This window comes from Pleurodeles waltl, chromosome 9, assembly GCF_031143425.1.
Source record: "Pleurodeles waltl isolate 20211129_DDA chromosome 9, aPleWal1.hap1.20221129, whole genome shotgun sequence".
Taxonomy (NCBI): Eukaryota; Metazoa; Chordata; class Amphibia; order Caudata; family Salamandridae; genus Pleurodeles; species Pleurodeles waltl.
Genome location: NC_090448.1, coordinates 63,282,959 through 63,302,777, shown reverse-complemented (window position 1 = coordinate 63,302,777; position 19,819 = coordinate 63,282,959). Strand labels below are relative to the sequence as shown.

At 46.8% G+C, this 19,819-nt stretch overlaps 1 long non-coding RNA gene across 1 annotated transcript; it reads left to right on the top strand.

Annotated features, from left to right (window-relative positions):
• Positions 1-16,205: 16,205 nt before the first annotated feature.
• On the top strand, positions 16,206-19,551 carry LOC138258576 (uncharacterized). The gene is made up of 2 exons (XR_011198428.1): positions 16,206-16,314; positions 18,542-19,551. It is a non-coding gene; the product is annotated as an uncharacterized lncRNA (long non-coding RNA).
• Positions 19,552-19,819: the final 268 nt, after the last annotated feature.

Below are 19,819 nucleotides of genomic sequence, written 5' to 3'. Positions count from 1 at the left end.
AGACAGCTCATGCTCTGTCTCGAAGAGACATGTTGTATTCAACGTGTGGGCTTCAGCCCACCTATAGGCATCCCATTTGCTGGCACCATCGTTGCTCTCACGTTCTTTCTCCCAATTTGTCCCTGGCATGCATGCATCATGCCTCTCCCTGTGTTTTGCACTCCCCGAGAGCATGGACCAATTACCACTATTCACCCACTGCTCCCATTTTAGGAACTGTTTTAGGAACACATTTTTTCTATGTTTTTGAGCACTTCACAGGAGCATTCATGTTTATAATCGCTCTAAGCTCCATTTCTATAAACAGGCCTGTGTTAGAAATGGGTTTTTTGGTTGGCAGTCAGGTTACCCCCTGTCCAAGCAAAAGCTCTCACTCTAGTCAGGGTAAGTCACACACAATCCAAGATTATCCTGTGCCCACCCTCTGGTAGCTTGGCACAAGCAGTCAGGCTTAACTTAGAAGGCAATGTGTAAAGTATTTGTGCAATAAATCATACAATACCACCATATAGCACCACAAAAATACACCACACAGTATTTAGAAAAATATATAATATTTATCTGGATAATTGTAGGTCAAAAAGAATAAAGTTTGCAATGGGAAATTGTAGGGATATCACTGAAAAGTGATATACAGGGGGTTATTCCAACTTTGGAGGAGATGGTAATCCGTCCCAAATGTGACGGATTTACCACCAGCCGTATTACGAGTTCCATAGGATATAATGGACTCGTAATACGGCTGGTGGTATATCCGTCACTTTACCGTCACTTTTGGGACGGATTACCACTTCCTCCAAAGTTGGAATAACCCCCACAGTGTCTTAAGTCTTTAGAATATAAACAAAGTCTCTTTCAAGCACAAGTACCTGGTTTGGAGTGGAAAACTCTCCTCAGAGGGCCACAAAAGAAGAGGTGCGTGGAAAAAGGGTGTGTGCGTCAATTTCTCCCCAGCACACACAGACTTGCGTCGTTATTTTCCACGCGGGGAAGTCGTGCGTCGTTTTTCGGCGCGCGGACAGTCTCTTTTCGTGGATCGCGGGGATTATCAGATGTCCCGGGTCTGTGCGTGGATTTTCCTGCTTGTTTTCCGGCTGCGCGTCGTTCTGCGGGGCTGCGCGTCGAAATTACGATCTCACAGCAGGCGTCGCGTCGATTTCTCCTCTAGAGGTCGGGCGGCGTTGTCCTTGCGAAGCCGTGCGTCGGATTTTCGGTTGTCCCAAGAGCGTTGCGTCGATCAGCGTCTGTGTGCGGCGTTTTTCTCGCCACGGAACAAGCTGTGCGTCGAAATTTTCGGCGCACGGAGCGTCCAAGTGAAAGAGAGACGTCTTTTTGGTCCTGAGACTTCAGGGAACAGGAGGCAGGCTCTATCCAAGCCCTTGGAGAGCACTTTCACAGCCAGACAAGAGTTCAGCAAGGCAGCAGGCCAACAGCAAGGCAGCAGTCCTTTGTAGAAAGCAGACAGGTGAGTACTTTGAGCAGCCAGGCAGTTCTTCTTGGCAGGATGTAGTTTCTGGTTCAGGGTTCTTCTCCAGCAAGTGTCTGATGAGGTAGGGCAGAGGCCCAGTTTTATACCCAAATGTGCCTTTGAAGTGGGGGAGACTTCAAAGAGTGGCTAAGAAGTGCACCAGGTCCCCTTTCAGTTCAATCCTGTCTGCCAGGGTCCCAGTAGGGGGTGTGGCAGTCCTTTGTGTGAGAGCAGGCCCTCCACCCTCCCAGCCCAGGAAGACCCATTCAAAATGCAGATGTATGCAAGTGAGGCTGAGTACCCTGTGTTTGGGGTGTGTCTGAGTGAATGCACAAAGAGCTGTCAACCAAGCCCAGCCAGACGTGGATTGTAAGGAACAGAAGGATTTAAGTGCAAAGAAATGCTCACTTTCTAAAAGTGGCATTTCTAGAATAGTAATATTAAATCCGACTTCACCAGTCAGCAGGATTTTGTATTACCATTCTGGCCATACTAAATATGACCTTCTTGCTCCTTTCAGATCAGCAGCTGCCACTTCAACAGTGTATGAGGGCAGCCCCAATGTTAGCCTATGAAGGGAGCAGGCCTCACAGTAGTGTAAAAACGAATTTAGGAGTTTTACACTACCAGGACATATAACTACACAGGTACATGTCCTGCCTTTTACCTACACAGCACCCTGCTCTAGGGGTTACCTAGGGCACACATTAAGGGTGACTTAAATGTAGAAAAAGGGGAGTTCTAGGCTTGGCAAGTACTTTTAAATGCCAAGTCGAGGTGGCAGTGAAACTGCACACACAGGCCTTGCAATGGCAGGCCTGAGACAAGGAAAAGGGGCTACCCAAGTGGGTGGCACAACCAGTGCTGCTGGCCCACTAGTAGCATTTAATTTACCAGCCCTGTGCACTTAAAGTGCACCTTACTAGGGACTTATAAGTAAATTAATAGTCCAATCAGGTATGATTCAAGGTTACCATGTTTTAAGGGAGAGAGAATATGCACTTTAGCACTGGTTAGCAGTGGTAAAGTGCGCAGAGTCTAAAAACCAGCAAAAACAGTGTCCACAAAGTGGAGGGAGGCAGGCAAAAAGTTAGGGGTGACTACCCTAAGGCTGTCAGGTCTAACATGTGTCACCCCCAGCTGAAAGTGGGGAGAGCTACCCGACCTCCTGGGAGCTCTCATCGCTAAGGCGGAAGTACCTGGAGAGACCATCAGCATTGGCGTGGTCAACCCCTGGGCGATGTTCCACCGTAAAGTCCATCCCCTGTAGGGAAATGGACCACCTCAAGAGTTTTGGATTCTCACCCCTCATCTGCATGAGCCATCTGAGGGGCCTGTGGTCTGTCTGAACCCGGAAGTGAGTCCCAAACAGGTTGGGTCTTAGCTTCTTCAGTGCCCAGACCACAGCAAAAGCTTCTCTCTCAATAGCACTCCACCTCTGTTCCCGTGGTAATAGCCTTCTGCTAATAAAGACTACTGGTTGGTCTAGGCCCTCCTCATTTAGCTGTGCTAGAACTGCCCCTATGCCATGCTCTGAAGCGTCTGTCTGCACAATAAATTCCTGGGAGTAGTCAGGGGCCTTGAGCACGGGGGCCGTGTACATGGCTTCCTTTAGGGCGTCAAAGGCTTTCTGACAAGCCTCTGTCCAATTCACCAACCTAGGTTTTTCTTGGAAGTGAGTTCTGTCAAGGGTGACACAATGGTACCATAGCCCTTGACAAATCTGCGGTAGTATCCTGTGAGGCCTAAAAAGGCTCTTACCTCAGTCTGCGTTCGAGGTGGTTGCCAGGCCTTGATAGTTTCAATCTTGGCCTGGAGTGGCTGCACCTTGCCACCACCCACTAGGTGTCCCAAGTACACCACGGAACCCTGCCCAATCTGGCACTTACTAGCCTTGATGGTCAGGCCTGCCTGTTGCAGGGCCTGAAGCACCTCCTTGAGGTGAAGCAGGTGTTCCTCCCAGCTGGAACTGTAGACAGCTATGTTATCCAGGTAGGCTGCACAGAAGGCATCCTTGCCAGCTAGGACCCCGTTAACCAACCGTTGGAAGGTAGCGGGGGCATTTTTCAATCCAAACGCCATCACCCGGAACTGGTAATGGCCATCAGGGGTTGAAAATGCGGATCTTTCCTTAGCCCCCTCAGTCAGGGCGATCTGCCAGTACCCTGAAGTAAGATCAAACGTACTCAGGAACTTGGCAGCGTCCAGCCTGTCAACGAGCTCATCCGCTCGGGGGATGGGGTGAGCATCAGTCCGTGTGACTGAGTTGAGACCCCAGTAGTCCACACAGAACCGGAGTTCTGGCTTCGCACCTGGGGCAGTAGCCTTAGGGACCAACACCACTGGGCTGGCCCAGGGACTACTGGATTTCTCGATGACCCCTAGAGTCAACATCTTGGAGACCTCCTCCTTGATGCTGGCCTTCACCTTATCCGACAACCTGTAAATTTTGTTCTTCACAGGGAGACTGTCACCGGTGTCAATATCATGAACACAGAGGTGGGTCAGTCCAGTAGTAAGGGAGAACAGGGGGGAGAACTGCTCCAACAGCTCATAGCAGTCTCCTTTCTGGTTTAGAGTCAGGGAGTCAGAAAGAATGACCCCGCTTACTGACCCATCACCTTCTTGGGCAGAGAGGAGGTCGGGGAGAGGTTCACTCTCCTCTTCCATTCCTTCATCTGTGACCAGAAGCATGTTGATCTCCGACCTCTCAAAATGAGCCTTTAGTCGGTTCACATGGAGCACCCTTAGGGGATTCCTAGGGGTTTGGAGGTCCACTAGGTAAGTGGCCTCCCCTTTCCGCTCCTTTATTTCAAATGGGCCAGACCAGCGATCCTGGAGAGCTCTGGGCTCTACTGGCTCCATTACCCACACTTTGTCTCCAGGTTGAAACTCTACCAGGGTGGCCTTCTGGTCATACCAGTGTTTCATTACCTCTTGACTGGCCTCAAGGTTACTTTGGGCCTCTTTCCAGAAGCGGGTCATCTGGTTGCGGAGGGCCAACATGTAGCTGACCACGCCCTGAGGGGGTGCCTTTGGAGATTTCTCCAATCCCTCCTTGACAATGCTTAAGGGTCCCCTGACAGGGTACCCATAGAGAAGCTCAAAGGGACTGAACCCTACCCCCCTCTGGGGGACCTCTCGGTAAGCAAAGAGAAGGCATGGTAAGAGGACGTCCCACTTACGCCTCATGGCCTCAGGGAGGCCACCAATCATGCCTTTCAGGGTCTTGTTGAATCTCTCCACAAGACCATTAGACTGGGGGTGATAGGGTGTGGTGAACTTGTAGGTTACACCACACGCATCCCACAGAGACTTCATGTATGCAGACATGAAGTTAGTGCCTCTGTCAGACACTATCTCCTTGGGGAATCCCACACGGGTAAATATCCCCATCAGAGTTCTGGTCACCACCGGTGCAGTTACGGTCCTCAGAGGGATTGCCTCTGGGTAACGGGTGGCATGGTCCACCAAAACCAGGATGAACCTGTTGCCTAAGGCAGTTTTGGGATCCAAGGGACCAACAATGTCGATGCCCACCCTCTCAAAGGGGGTGCCAACGACCGGAAGTGGAATCAGGGGGGTTTTAACCCTTTTTCCTGCTTTACCACTGGCCTGGCAGGTAGGACAAGATCTTCAGAACTTATCTGAGTGTGTCCTCATTTTGGGCCAATAAAAGGGGGTGACAAGCCTGTTAAAGGTCTTGCCTTGCCCCAAATGTCCTGCCAGGGGAATGTCGTGAGCCAGACCCAGTAGGAAGGTTCGGTAACATTGGGGGACCACCAGCGTACGTGCTGCCCCAAAGGCCGGAACCTTAGGCTCACTGTAGAGGAGATCATTCTCCCAATATAGGTGGTGATCGCCAGAGGCGTCACTCGCTGCCTGGTTTGAGGCTTGTTTCCTCAGACCTTCCAGAGTGGGACATTCTTTCTGCGCCTTGTAGAATTCCTACCTGGTGGGCCCACCCTCAACTTGCCAGCCAGCAAGCTCAGGTAAGTCACCTAGGGTGGCAATGTCTTCCCCAGTTGGCTCGGGAGCCTCCTCCTCAGGAGCCCCGTCAGCCACTGCGGAAACTTCTGGGGCCGGTTTCCCGCGCCCCTTGTCCCTCCTCTTGGCAGCTCTCTGGGCCATCGTTCCAGGCTCCAGACGCCCTTGACTTCCCTCTCGGTCAGCCATGGACCGTGTGGTCATGCAGACCCACTCAGGTAACCCTAACATCTCCAGGTGAGACTTGAGCTCCACTTCTTTCCAAGCAGTATGCTCAAGATCATTGCCTAACAGACAATCTACAGGCATGGCAGGACTCACAGCTACTTTCAGAGTACCAGAGACCCCCCCCACACTCAAAGGGAACCAGAGCCACCGGTAGGTGACTCTCGCGATTGTCAGCGACTATGACCTGGTGGAATGTATTAGGTACTATCTGCTCTGCTGACACCAGCTGACTCTTGATAGTAGTCATACTGGCTCCTGTGTCACGCAGAGCCTCCACCTTCTGCCCATCAATGGTGACCCACTGCCGCTACTTGGAAGTATTTTTGGGCATGTGGACCTTGGGCACCATTTCTCCTTCTCCCAGGGACACTAGGGAAATCTCTACCTGTTCCCCAAAGCTATCTGGGTCCATCTCCCCCCGAGCGCTACACTAGTCAACCCAGGTGCCTGTCAGGTAGTGGACGGTGCCCTCTTGGGGCACTGGGGATTGCCTTTATAGTGACCATACTGGTAACACTCCATGCATTTGGGGTTAGATTTCCCTGACCTGTCATATGTCCCTGGCTTTTTCCCAAATTTGGAAAAGGAAGGGTTGCCACCCCCTCCCTGGGAATTCTTTTGGGGGCCTTTGGAGAGTTCCTTATCTGCAAGTTTATCTCCCCCCTCTTTCTTCTGTTGGGAACCCTGACCACCTTTGTGGGAGTCCCCCTCAGGTACCTTCTTGGACACTCTGGTGCTAACCCAGAGGTCCGCCTCCTCAGCAAGCTTCCTGGGATCAGTCAGCTTGCTATCCACTAAGTGCTGGTGCAACTCTGTATAAGTAGTATTAAGCATATGCTCTCTTAGAATCAAGTCATATAAACCTTTATAATCAGCTACTTTGTTGCCCCGCACCCATCCATTCAGTGCCTTACTGGAGAAGTCAAAGAAATCTACCCATGTTTGTGTGGTTTGTTTGGTGCTGTCCCTGAACCTCTGACGGTATCCCTCAGGGGTCAGCCCAAACTTGGCAAGTAAAGTGGCTTTCTGAAGTGGGTATGTGTTTTGATCAGTTTGATCCAATGTGAGGAGTGTATCCCTCCCCAATGGCGGTACATAACCCCACATAGCTACCCCCCATTGCCCTTCAGGAACCTCATGAGCCCTTAGTGCAACTTCATAAGCAGCTAACCATTTATCTATGTCATCTCCCACCACAAAACTGGGCACCACATTTTTGGGTATACGAACCTTCTTTTCTCCAGCAGGTCCTGTCAGTATGCTGCCACCATTATTGCTGGATTCAGACTGTCTTGCCTTGATCTCCAGCTCCTTGAGACTCAGTTCATGAGCCAACAATAGTTTTTTTTCAGCCAAAGCTCTCTCAGCCTCCACCTGTTTGGTTTCTCTTTCGGCTTCAATTTGTTTGGCTGCTCTTTCAGCCTCAGCTTGCTTGGCTTCTCTTTCTGCCCTTCTCTCCTCCTGTTGAGCCTCAATTTTCAGTTTTGCCATTTGCAATTGGAACTCCCTTTCTTCTCTCCTTTCCTCTGCGGTCAGGCTTTGCACAGAGACACTGCTCCCTGTTCTGGAAGGGGGCACAATTGCAGTGGTAACACCATCCACAGATAGTGAAAATTCCTCTAAGGGGCCATTTTCTGGCTCCTCTTCCTCATCATCCTCTAAATGGGCTTCTGCCCAGGCCCTCAGTGCCACTTGAAAGTCCTCCTTTCTGGAGGCCCCTTGGGTGGGTACCCTCAATGCCCTGCAGAATCCTCTTAGTTGTTTGACCGTATATGTATCCAACTGGACTAGGTCAAAGTCCCCTGTCTGAGACCCAGTCAGAGACATGTTGAGTGAGGATTTAGTTCTTGAAAATTGTCAGGAGAAAAAACGGATTTGCAAAAAGAGATAAAAACCGAGTTGACCTTCAACTGTGGGTAGGTAGTGAAATACTTAGCTACTGTATGTCACTGCACAAATACAAGTCCTATCCTCACCGCTGATCACCAATGTTAGAAATTGGGTTTTTGGTTGGCAGTCAGGTTACCCCCTGTCCAAGCAAAAGCCCTCACTCTAGTCAGGGTAAGTCACACACAATCCAAGATTATCCTGTGCCCACCCTCTGGTAGCTTGGCACGAGCAGTCAGGCTTAACTTAGAAGGCAATGTGTAAAGTATTTGTGCAATAAATCATACAATACCACCATATAGCACCACAAAAATACACCACACAGTATTTAGAAAAATATATAATATTTATCTGGATAATTGTAGGTCAAAAAGAATAAAGTTTGCAATGGGAAATTGTAGGGATATCACTGAAAAGTGATATACAGTGTCTTAAGTCTTTAGAATATAAACAAAGTCTCTTTCAAGCACAAGTACCTGGTTTGGAGTGGAAAAATCTCCTCAGAGGGCCACAAAAGAAGAGGTGCGTGGAAAAAGGGTGTGTGCGTCAATTTCTCCCCAGCACACACGGACTTGCGTCGTTATTTTCCACGCGGGGAAGTCTTGCGTCGTTTTCCGGCGCGCGGACAGTCTCTTTTCGTGGATCGCGGGGATTACCAGATGTCCCGGGTCTGTGCGTGAATTTTCCTGCTTGTTTTCCTGCTGCGCGTCGTTCTGAGGGGCTGCGCGTCGAAATTACGATCTCACGGCAGGCGTCGTGTCGATTTCTCCTCTAGAGGTCGGGCGGCGTTGTCCTTGCGAAGCCGTGCGTCGGATTTTCAGTCGTCCCAAGAGCGTTGCGTCGATCAGCGTCTGTGTGCGGCGTTTTTCTCGCTGCGGAACAAGCTGTGCGTCGAAATTTTCGGCACACGGAGCGTCCAAGTGAAAGAGAGAAGTCTTTTTGGTCCTGAGACTTCAGGGAACAGGAGGCAAGCTCTATCCAAGCCCTTGGAGAGCACTTTCACAGCCAGACAAGAGTTCAGCAAGGCAGCAGGCCAACAGCAAGGCAGCAGTCCTTTGTAGAAAGCAGACAGGTGAGTCCTTTGAGCAGCCAGGCAGTTCTTCTTGGCAGGATGTAGTTTCTGGTTCAGGGTTCTTCTCCAGCAAGTGTCTGATGAGGTAGGGCAGAGGCCCTGTTTTATACCCAAATGTGCCTTTGAAGTGGGGGAGACTTCAAAGAGTGGCTAAGAAGTGCACCAGGTCCCCTTTCAATTCAATCCTGTCTGCCAGGGTCCCAGTAGGGGGTGTGGCAGTCCTTTGTGTGAGAGCAGGCCCTCCATCCTCCCAGCCCAGGAAAACCCATTCAAAATGCAGATGTATGCAAGTGAGGCTGAGTACCCTGTGTTTGGGGTGTGTCTGAGTGAATGCACAAGGAGCTGTCAACCAAGCCCAGCCAGACGTGGATTGTAAGGCACAGAAGGATTTAAGTGCAAAGAAATGCTCACTTTCTAAAAGTGGCATTTCTAGAATAGTAATATTAAATCCGACTTCACCAGTCAGCAGGATTTTGTATTACCATTCTGGCCATACTAAATATGACCTTCCTGCTCCTTTCAGATCAGCAGCTGCCACTTCAACAGTGTATGAGGCCAGCCCCAATGTTAGCCTATGAAGGGAGCAGGCCTCACAGTAGTGTAAAAACGAATTTAGGAGTTTTACACTACCAGGACATATAACTACACAGGTACATGTCCTGCCTTTTACCTACACAGCACCCTGCTGTAGGGGTTACCTAGGGCACACATTAAGGGTGACTTATATGTAGAAAAAGGGGAGTTCTAGGCTTGGCAAGTACTTTTAAATGCCAAGTCGAGGTGGCAGTGAAACTGCACACACAGGCCTTGCAATGGCAGGCCTGAGACAAGGAAAAGGGGCTACTTAAGTGGGTGGCACAACCAGTGCTGCTGGCCCACTAGTAGCATTTAATTTACCAGCCCTGTGCACATAAAGTGCACCTTACTAGGGACTTATAAGTAAATTAATAGTCCAATCAGGTATGATTCAAGGTTACCATGTTTTAAGGGAGAGAGCATATGCAGTTTAGCACTGGTTAGCAGTGGTAAAGTGCGCAGAGTCTAAAAACCAGCAAAAACAGTGTCCACAAAGTGGAGGGAGGCAGGCAAAAAGTTAGGGGTGACTACCCTAAGGCTGTCAGGTCTAACAGCCTGTAACTCTTGTTCTTATCTTGTCACATTTGCTGTGCATTCAAAGACCAAGATCAAATGTCAGATACAGTTTTCCGAGGGCACCTGTTTACTTTTCTTTCTTTGACTTCAAAGTGAGGGGATTTTTTTTTGTTAATGTCCCAGTGCTGCTTGCCCGTCCCCCAACTCCCTCCCCATTTGCTGCTTGAATCGTCCTCCTACCCCACCTCCTCCCTCATCGCTGCTTGACCCCTCCTTGCTTGCCTTCTCCATCCATCATTGCTTGCGCTGTCTCACTCCCCATTGCTGCTTGTTTTTTTTATATTTTCTTTCTTCTGGAGTTTCACTCCATCCATGCATGACTGTTCAGAAAGCCTTATGTCCCATTTCTCTTGGATGAAGTCCAAAGCTTCAAATAAAACATGGGTTTCTCGTGTTAGAGGAAACCAGCTCCTTTCCATTGAGTTTTTCTCGAAGGCTGATCCCTTCTACTGATGCGGCTACCTGAAACGACTACTGACCAAAGCTGAAGACTGTTTTGAAAGTGAACAATTACTACAGGTTGTCAGGACTCTGGGCTATTGCTTGAGTTTGTTTAGTCAAATGGCCATATTATTGGTTCGGCGCATTAAGAGGTGCTGGGGTGGCACCCTTCCCACCGCTTATGATCTTGCAGAACAGAAGTGACCTGTGGTTGTGTTACCTGAATAGCGAAGGCAGAGAGGGCAAAATATAAAAACAGAAATTTTGAAAAATAAGTAAGTCTAGATTTTCTATACCTATTTCCACATATATGTACCTTGAAAATATAAATATACCTATCCTCAAGGTAAAAGGAGTTAGGAATAGTAAATCTATGCTTGCTCTTGCACTTACCTTTTGATATTTTGGTCTTCAATAGTTTTTTCATGATATTCTGGTGTTGGATTTTCAGTAGTACAATTCTGCCTGTGCACTCTCATCCATCCATGGGCATGTCCTACTGCACTTCTCTTTATGATAAATGACTCGTATAACTGAAGGTATCAAACAATCACGTCACATGCAGCCTAGCCTCAATGCGTGGACCATGTGTGTCTCAACAGTGTCCCACGTCACACACCATGCCACAGCGGGTATACAACGTGTAATCTATGAGGGCACAGTTTAATGCAGTACCAAGTTTTCGTAGGACTGATTGAAATTTCCCATATGTGTTTGCTGCGCTGGACTACACACATAGAGCAATGCATACCCCAGGCTACTGCAAACATTTACTTCAATTGCAACAACTCTCGGCAAGGCAATGTAAGTGGCCCTGTCCTATTTGTGAATGGTATGCTATGCTACCAGCATCTGTAAAGCACATGCTGGCACTGATCTGCCCTCGTGTTGTTCTCTGGGCTTGTCTGGCTGATGTCGGCGTGATCTAGCATCTGTATTGAACTGTATTGAAATTGCATTTATGTAGCTCTTACTACCCCTTACGAGGCGTCAAAGCTCTTTGTAGCTCTTTGCTGGTAGAAAGAATGCATTAATGGAGTGTGGGCAAGTGTCAGTGGGAAATGTGAGGTTCTGAGAGGTGATCAAAACAGTGTTGTTGTGAAATGTGATGCTGCAGGTTGACGTGGTGATGTCATGAAAAGTGTGAGGTTACCAGGTCTGCACCTAAAATGGTAACTGAATCGGTAATTGTCTGGATTTCATGGTTGGTGTAGGTTGTGGATGTGGTACCTTCCAATTGGGATCAGTTGATGAGGTTCATGGCGTCCTAAAGGAGGCAGCAAACGAGCTACTACCAACATGATCCTGCAGAAAATAGTGCAAGAAGAGATGGAAGGCAAGGACAATTCTTCAAACATGTCAGCAGTGATGGATGACACGGAGTGAGGTTCATAGGGAGGGGAGTGTTTATCACTTTCTGAAATACAGGAATGTCTGTAAATGTTCAGATTCAGGAAGGTGTTCTAGAGCGTGGGAGTCTGTGCTGAGAAGGAACTGCAGCTCATGCAATCTTTTTTTCACTTGTAGATTTAGAGATGTCGACTTCGACTGTAGGGTCCCCCTTTGTTGGTTTGAAGTTTCTGTTGATAAAGAGACCATTGATTGCCCAACACAATGCAGAGTCCCTTGAATGAGATCCATCTAGGCGTTGGAAGGCAATGTATTGCGTGTGTGATGGTCTCACGGTCAGAGATGGAGAATACGCCTGCCCTCTGTGTCCTGAAGAAACTGAAACATGTGGAAAAGGAAAGCAGAGGAACCAGCTAGATGAAGCTGATGCCGTATAATTGGAAGGGTTATTGTTGTCGAATGTGAAGTATGTCCTACTAAGGTGAATAAGAAAACTACGAGTCTCACAATGGAATGGATTGTTAGAGAAAATACCAGGAGGATCTGGAATATTACATGGACCCACTAATTACACATTTAGGGCCATATGTACGAACACATTTTCCCATTTACAGAGAATGGGAAAAACCCTTTGCTACATCTGGCACTTAGAGCACATTGTCATACTGCAAGTGGAAGGCAAAGTAATACACTTATGCAGATTCATCTGAAGTACAGAATTCTGGATTGTAGAGGTTATGGAACTATTTGCCAGATATTTTGCTGTTTGGGCTAGAAAACTTTCTGTTGGTTCTTCAATGGGGAACAATGCCAGGCAGCATTGCGCTAACTGGAATATCCACACAGACGTTCTGTGGTGCACAGCTATGACACAAACTTCCTGCTAACGCTTCTGCGGTGTTGTCTAGGATCAGCTATTGACAGTTTATTTGGCTGAGCTTTCATCCCCATGTAGAAAGTTTTTGTGGGGGGATTCTGTTACATTGCATGCAAGCAATGCAACACTTGGAAGTAAAACTCCCCTATTAATGAGCGATCTAGACCAGGGAACCTCCTTTTGTTTCTTGAGTTTTTGGGAAATCACTGTAGCAGCTGAGAACCAGGACAGCATCTGGGCAACAAGACAAACACGGACTCTACATGAGCTTTGGTGAAATGTGTATCAGCAAGACGGCTTGGGATATTCACAAATATTGGGAGAACCTAGGGGAGTGGTCCAGGCTGAAGATCTTCATTGTGCTGTGGATGTCCACGAGCAGAAGATGCTGACGGGTTTCTGGCTCACCCCAGTGCAAAGGTGCACCTCCCCAGATCGGCCAGAGAAGGAACCATATCAAGCAGGCAAGTGGCCTACGCCTCAGACAACTAACATATGAGCTGCCTGATCCATACCTGAAGGCCCTCCCAATTAGCACCACCTTTCCACCCACCTCACTAAGCCAGGTCACTATCTCACGTGCTCATATGAAAACACGCTTCACGTCCCTTGACATAAATGTAATTACTTTCACATACATCTCACCCTGTTCAGTCTCAAAGGAGGCTACTGATGTGACTGTTCAGTTATACACCATTTGAAAGTAGAATTCCTCCATTAATGAACAGTCTAGACGAGGGATCGTGTTTATGTTTCTTGAGCTTCATTGGATGTCATTTTGGGGGGGGAGAAGGGCTTTCTGAATGGGTAATCCACTGGTAGACTCTGGTAGCCAACTGACCTATTTGATTGGTTAAATGATTCCACAGTATTTGTTCCTCTTAAAATGAGGGTGAGTGGATGGGTATGTTCTCTTCTTAACACAATACACCTACCTGATGGGTTTTGCTTTATCAGAAGTATGCTATGCGGGATGGCAGCAGAAGCTATTTGGCTGATATGTTGTTTGTACTTTGTAGTCTAGTACGCGTAGTGCTGAATTGCTGATGCAGAAAAAACACCATTCAGAACAATATACAAATCAGGACAACCTGAGTTACTGATGTTGACCTAGGTCTGTTTCACCACAGTGTGACACCACATACAAACCAGACCTATGCCCAAAAACACATATTGTTGGTGCACTACAACACACCTACCTTTGTGTTTCTTGGCTTTATTTTTCCAATATTGTTGCATTGTGGACCTTGTAGTTACTTGTTTTTTAGGTTACATGTGCAGTACAGTAACACCCGGTCCTTGGCTTGACAAAGTATAAAGCCTCCCTTGATTGTGTCTAGAGTTGATATTCATGTTGTACCACAGCTCCTCACATTTCCCCTCAATGTACCACATGCATTGTCATTGTGCTATGCATATGGTAATATATTTCCTCACATTTTACTTCACTGTAGTTCCAGATTCATATTTCGCTCATTCTGAAGGTCACCAGAAGATGGTAGCAGCGCTGGCTTAAATGCATTTACATTTTCAAATGTGATATGCAGAAGCTGTTCAGGGACGACTTTTGCTGAAAGACAACTTCTCTCGTGGTATTGTGTCACCAGCCTTAGGGAGGCCTCATTTCAACTTGGGTTAGGAGATGACTCCCAGTGACTGGTCAACAATGTTCCAATCCCAGAGTTTCTTCTACAGACTCAGCTGAACTGAATCAAGACTACAAGTTCCAGCATACACTGATGATTTGTGAAACGAAAGTTCAGAACTAAAATCCAGGTTTGCTAACGTCATGGATTCATCTTTTGACCTTTCCACAAAAAAAACATGAAAATTGTAGAGTGTGACCAGACAATACCATTTCACCAAGATACCGGTTCCTGGATTTAATTTAACATGTGAGGGCATACTGGATGTGAAGGGCTTGGTTTACTTCCAGTGAACCAATTACACAAACACACCTGAAAATAGTTGTGGGAGAAGGAAAACCCAGGGCTGGAAAACCACTGCATCAGTGATATGGCACCATCTGATGAGCATAGTTTTGTGGACACACTCCGGCCCCCCTGCATTATTAGCTTTCAGGTCTGCTTCTTGACTTTAATGGATCTTCCACTTCTCCCTGCTCTCCCATTTCATTGTGAATATTGAAGTTATATGTTTTGTAGTTCATCTGACTCACCCAGGTGACACAAATGCCTTTGCTTGCTAGCTAAATTCTCAATTCCTTCTGCGCTATTGCTGTATTTTGTGCAGGAGGTAATGCATGTCTTCACATGTCCTTCCAATGCAAACCATAATTCTTATTTTACTTTATGTTGGTACTCTTTAAAGGAGTGTAGCAATTCTCTTGGGTGTGCAATTAAATTTCAAAGCAGGATTCTCCATTACTTGTAAGAAAAAAAGCATTTTCTGAAAATCAACTGTTGGGGTGCCATCAAATCAAACCTCTAGAAAGCCACAATTTAAAACCAACCCAGCTTTTCTGAGCCCCCACACACAAGCAAGCAGTAAGATCTTTGATGTGTTTTTCTTGCCTTCAGTAACCCTTTATCAATTTCTGATCTTGTATTGAATTGTGGACATCTCAAATGTATATATTGCAGTTCATTTTCTACAGCTCAATTATATCCAGCCCTTGGCTTGATAAGCCACCTTATCAAGCGCACTGCATTATGGTACTGGTAGTTGTTCATGAACTGGTACAAATCCGTTATGTGCTCTATAATTATCCACATAGTAAGAGATTCCCTCACATGTTTAGTCAATGAATCTCTTAGTAAGTATGCTGCTCGATGTTGTATTCAAAAGAGGAGTGTGGGGTTGCAAAGTGTAAAGGCAGGCACATTTAAACAGCATAATGCCTCAGTACTATCTCTGCAGTCATAGACGTTTCAGCGAGTAAGGCACTGAGAGAAAAAACATTGATAACTTTCACTTATCATACATGGCTTTAATTGCCATTTCTCTATGATCGACCATTGCATTGTGGTCCTTGTAGTTATATGATTTCCAGTTCATCTGCTATCTCACAATTACATTTCGTCCTGGACTTGATTTATGTGATCAAATATTTATTTACAGTTTTAAAATTATTTTGTTCCTTGTGCCTTTTCATGTTATAAAGCGTCTTTTCATATCAAATGTAATTTCGATGTAGCAGACAAACTTCAAAACATATAATTGCATGCTCCCTAGACAAAGGGAGACCAGAAAGAGAGGAAGGACTATTAAAGCTAAGAAGCACACCTGAAATTGGTGTTTTTGTAAGACGCCCACATGTGTGTTTGAGTTCTAAATTGTGGCTCGCTAATTGCTGGGGGTTCCTTGCAGAAAAGGCAGACACTGAGGTGATATGCAGTGAAAATGTAACTACTTTCAAACCAGAACTGATAGATTCATTATGAACTCAATGTGGAAGTTAAATATGTATTAAGAGTTGCATAAATGCAAACAGTAAATGCAAACAACGAGAAAATATATTACATGTTTATAGTTAGATTGCCTGTACCAAGTTGCATTGAAACACATTTTTGGGAGATGTCTTATTGCACGAATACCATGACCATATTACTTTGGAACTTCATAAAACCTGCTAGCAAAATAGAGTCTGAAAACAATTGTGGTGTGGGAAAGAACTTTCAAGACATGTAACTACAAGGTCCACAATGCAACGGGAGAGTAGAAACAGAAGAAAGGTTATTTAAGCCAAGAAACACACCTGGATGTTATTAATGCTAGTTTGGTAGAGTTCGACCAGAGTATGTGTTTTGGATTTAAATCTTCGTTTACTAGTGTCTGGTGGTGTGCCACTGCAGAAGGACCTCCTTTGCAGAAAGGACTGACACTGAACAGGTACTTGGGTACTATAGTGTAAAATGTTAACTATTTTAAAACTGGCACTGTCAAAGTACGCAGTTAAGGGCTACATATTTATCAGTGGCAGAGGTGTAATATCACATGTATATTTCCCATTATTAAGACAGGTGGATTTGAAAATGTTGGCATGAAGCCAAAACGGGATGGAATTTGCAACATAGAACTACAAGGTCCACAATGGAATTTGAAACGAGAAAGAAAGAAGACCTATCAAAGATAGAAATATGTTAGTGATTAATATTGGTTTGTTTACGATGTGCCCACATTGAGTTGTATATACCCTAACGTGTGGGCAACATGAAATTCATGTCTGTCCTGCCAAGGAACTTGGTATTCATATGCAGTTGGCTGCACCCTGACAAGGGTTTGGCTGACCACTGAGAAACATGAGTGCAATTACGGGTTTTATATGAAACCACGTCACAAGGTATGAGTTGTTACTTAACTCAGGCATATAAGAACAAGTCCGCTCTGGAGTGACCACTGGTTTCCGTGGCCTGCCTTAGTTTTTTTATTATTTTTTGCGGAGATGTACCCTGTGCCTGTCACGCTCTATTTTTAATTACATGGGGCTCGTCTGCACACGAGCCTCACCACCCCCCCCCCCCCCCGAATCCCTGCTTCTCGGCTCCACCTGCTACTGGCACGTGGGTTTTGTTGTTGGTAGTCATGAAATGTTCAAAGTCTGCGTGAGTGTACCACACCACCTGTAAGTGTGCCGTCTGTGCAAATGGTGTCTGGACGTGGTAGCAAGCGTTAGCTTGTGTGTAGTATTGCATATACTTTAGCAACACAAAAGGATGATGGATGGAGTGCTGAACAATACAAACACTCACCCCGAGTCACAGGTCTGGGTTTAATCCATCGTTCTTTTGCTCACTGTGCCACCCCAGTTTGGACCCAGCCATATGCAAATCAGTCTTGACCCTGTTCCTCATGGGAACAGTCCAGCCCAAACAGCCAGGCTAGGTCCTCCCTGAACCGGAAACAAGCATCCTGGGACCAGATTTGCATTTTGCTGGGTCCAAACTGGGGTGCCATGTTGAGCAAAAGAACAATGGATTGAAGCCAGATCTGTGACTGGGGGTGAGTGTTTGAAAAGTTTCAAAACACTGTCCATCATCCTTTTGTGTTGCTAAAGTTGCCTTAAGTGCGAGGGGTATGCCCAGACCTGGGTCCCTTGCTCACTGTGCCACTGGATTCAAGCTAGCCTGGCTGATGAAGGGTGATACCCTGAAACCGGTCCCAGGATGCATGGATGGCCGTGAGAGGGGGACTGCCAGACCGGTCATTCATGCACATCAGAGGCCTGTGCCCACACAGAGGATGTCCTGCAGAGAAAACTACATACCATTTGTTCTGGGCCTGCCCAGAGACTGCGGGCAACCTTAAGACAAGAAATGGAAGCCCACATCCCATACCCAAACATCACCCACCACTCTGTGCTGTATGGGCTGTTTCCAAAGACTCATTCAGTGGAGGCTATCCAAGGATGGTGGAGAATCCTCTGCTGCATTAAGCACATGCTCTTGTATGCCAGGACCTGACTGGTGACCAACGGGGAGGTGGTGAGCAGGGAAACGTGCCGCAGAATGGTACACAACCTGCTGAGAGATTACACAGACAAGGACAACAAGGAGGGTGAGAAGGAGGAAGAACTGTAAACCCTAACCCCTCTTTCCTACTGAACTCCTCACACTGCCCCAAGAGACCAAACCCCCCTTTACTACTACTTTCACATGTAAACCAACCGTATTGTTCACATATATTTGAAACAAAGTTCAAGTGGACTGCCCTTCCTAAGCGAAGAGGTACCACTCTTTAAATCCTATGTATTTCCTACGTTAATCACTTAATAAAGGTTTTTGAAACCAAAAAAAAAAATGGTCCCAGGATGCTTGTTTCTGGTCCAGTGAGGACCTGGCTTGGCAGTTCGGGCTGGACTCTTCCCATGGGGAACAGGGTCAAGACTGATTTGCATATGGCTGCGTCCAAACTTGGGTGGCATGGTGAGCAAAAGAAGGATGGATTAAACCTAGATCTGTGATTTGGGGTGAGTGTTTGAAAAGTTTCAACACTCCGTGCATCATCCTTTTTGTGTTGCTAGTATTGCATATACTCCAACATTGGCATGCACATGTATGTCTGGTGTAGATGCTAAAATAAGATGTTAAAATAAGATGTCCTTTTCTTGTTTCTCCAGCAGGCACGAGGAGAGGCCACAACACTGGAAATGCGGCGGAGCCATGACGCCCAGGAGTGGGCACTGACATCTGAGGTAGAGGAGGAGGAAGGACAACAGCCCATACCAGCAAGAAGGCCAAGGATATTGATCTCCTCAGAGGATGTGATTAGTAGCACAAAGGGAGAGTTGTGCCAAGGGGGCACTACCAGGGCCCCAGAAACACCATCTGGGAAGAAAGACCTGGTGCCCACTGAGTGTCTGTTGGCAGCTGGAAAGGACAGTGCTTCATCTCCCCCAACCAGCTCTCCTGTGCCTCCTCCACCTTCTATGCCAGCACATCCCTCAGTCTCCCAGAGAAAATCCCTTGTCCCCATGGCTCCCAGCCCCTGCCTTGTTGCATCTCAGGAGGTCAGCAGGAAGTTGGGTGCCTTGTGCGCTGGTCAGCAAGCCACGATCGATGCTATAGCTGATCTTAGGTCAGTTGTATGTTCCACCATTGCTCAGTGCTTTGACCGGCTGGATGCCTTGCTTACGGACCAGCACAGAGAGGTAACATGCCTGCTTTCCTCCTTGGCAGCAACAATGGCATTCCCACAAACCCCTCACAGCTCCCCCTCTGTGAGCATTATCAGCCCTGCTTGTTCCATCAAAGGCCACCTTTTCTCGCGCTCAGTTGAGGAGATGCAAGAGCCGCAAATATATGTATCTACGACTGTAATGGAAGACGCGGAGGTGCAGGTGGTCAAAGTTGGCGAGTATAGCGACAAAGAGGAAGAACTAGGCAGTAGTACGTCTAAAGGATCACGGGAAGTCCCTTGACCTGCTCTAGCATTTGGGATTTTTTTAAATGCCACCTTTATTTGGGGAATTCTCTGAGTCATCTTTCTACATTCACTTTCTGTGGCCAGGACAGTGTCATCTATTTATGTTAATTTTATTGTAATCCTATGTCAAATGTTCCTCTCTTCATGGCATGACTTAGTAAACAAAATTCCAGCTATTCAATCATTCATTAAAACTTTCTGTCTTCCATCCTCATATGTGCATGTATATCTCTTCAGCACAGCTAAGCTTCGTGGGTGAATGGTGTGAGGTGTGAGTTGGAGCACCTGCTGTTTCCGTGGGTGTTCAGCAGTTTTCAGGCAACAATAAAATTTCAAGATAACCCAGGTGATTAATGTTTCTGTTGGAGAGAGATGAAGTTTTGTCTAGTGGCAGATTTGACTTATAAAATAGCATGGATGGTTAATATGCCTGCTGCAAAGAATGTGTACCATACAAATCACAGAACGGTAT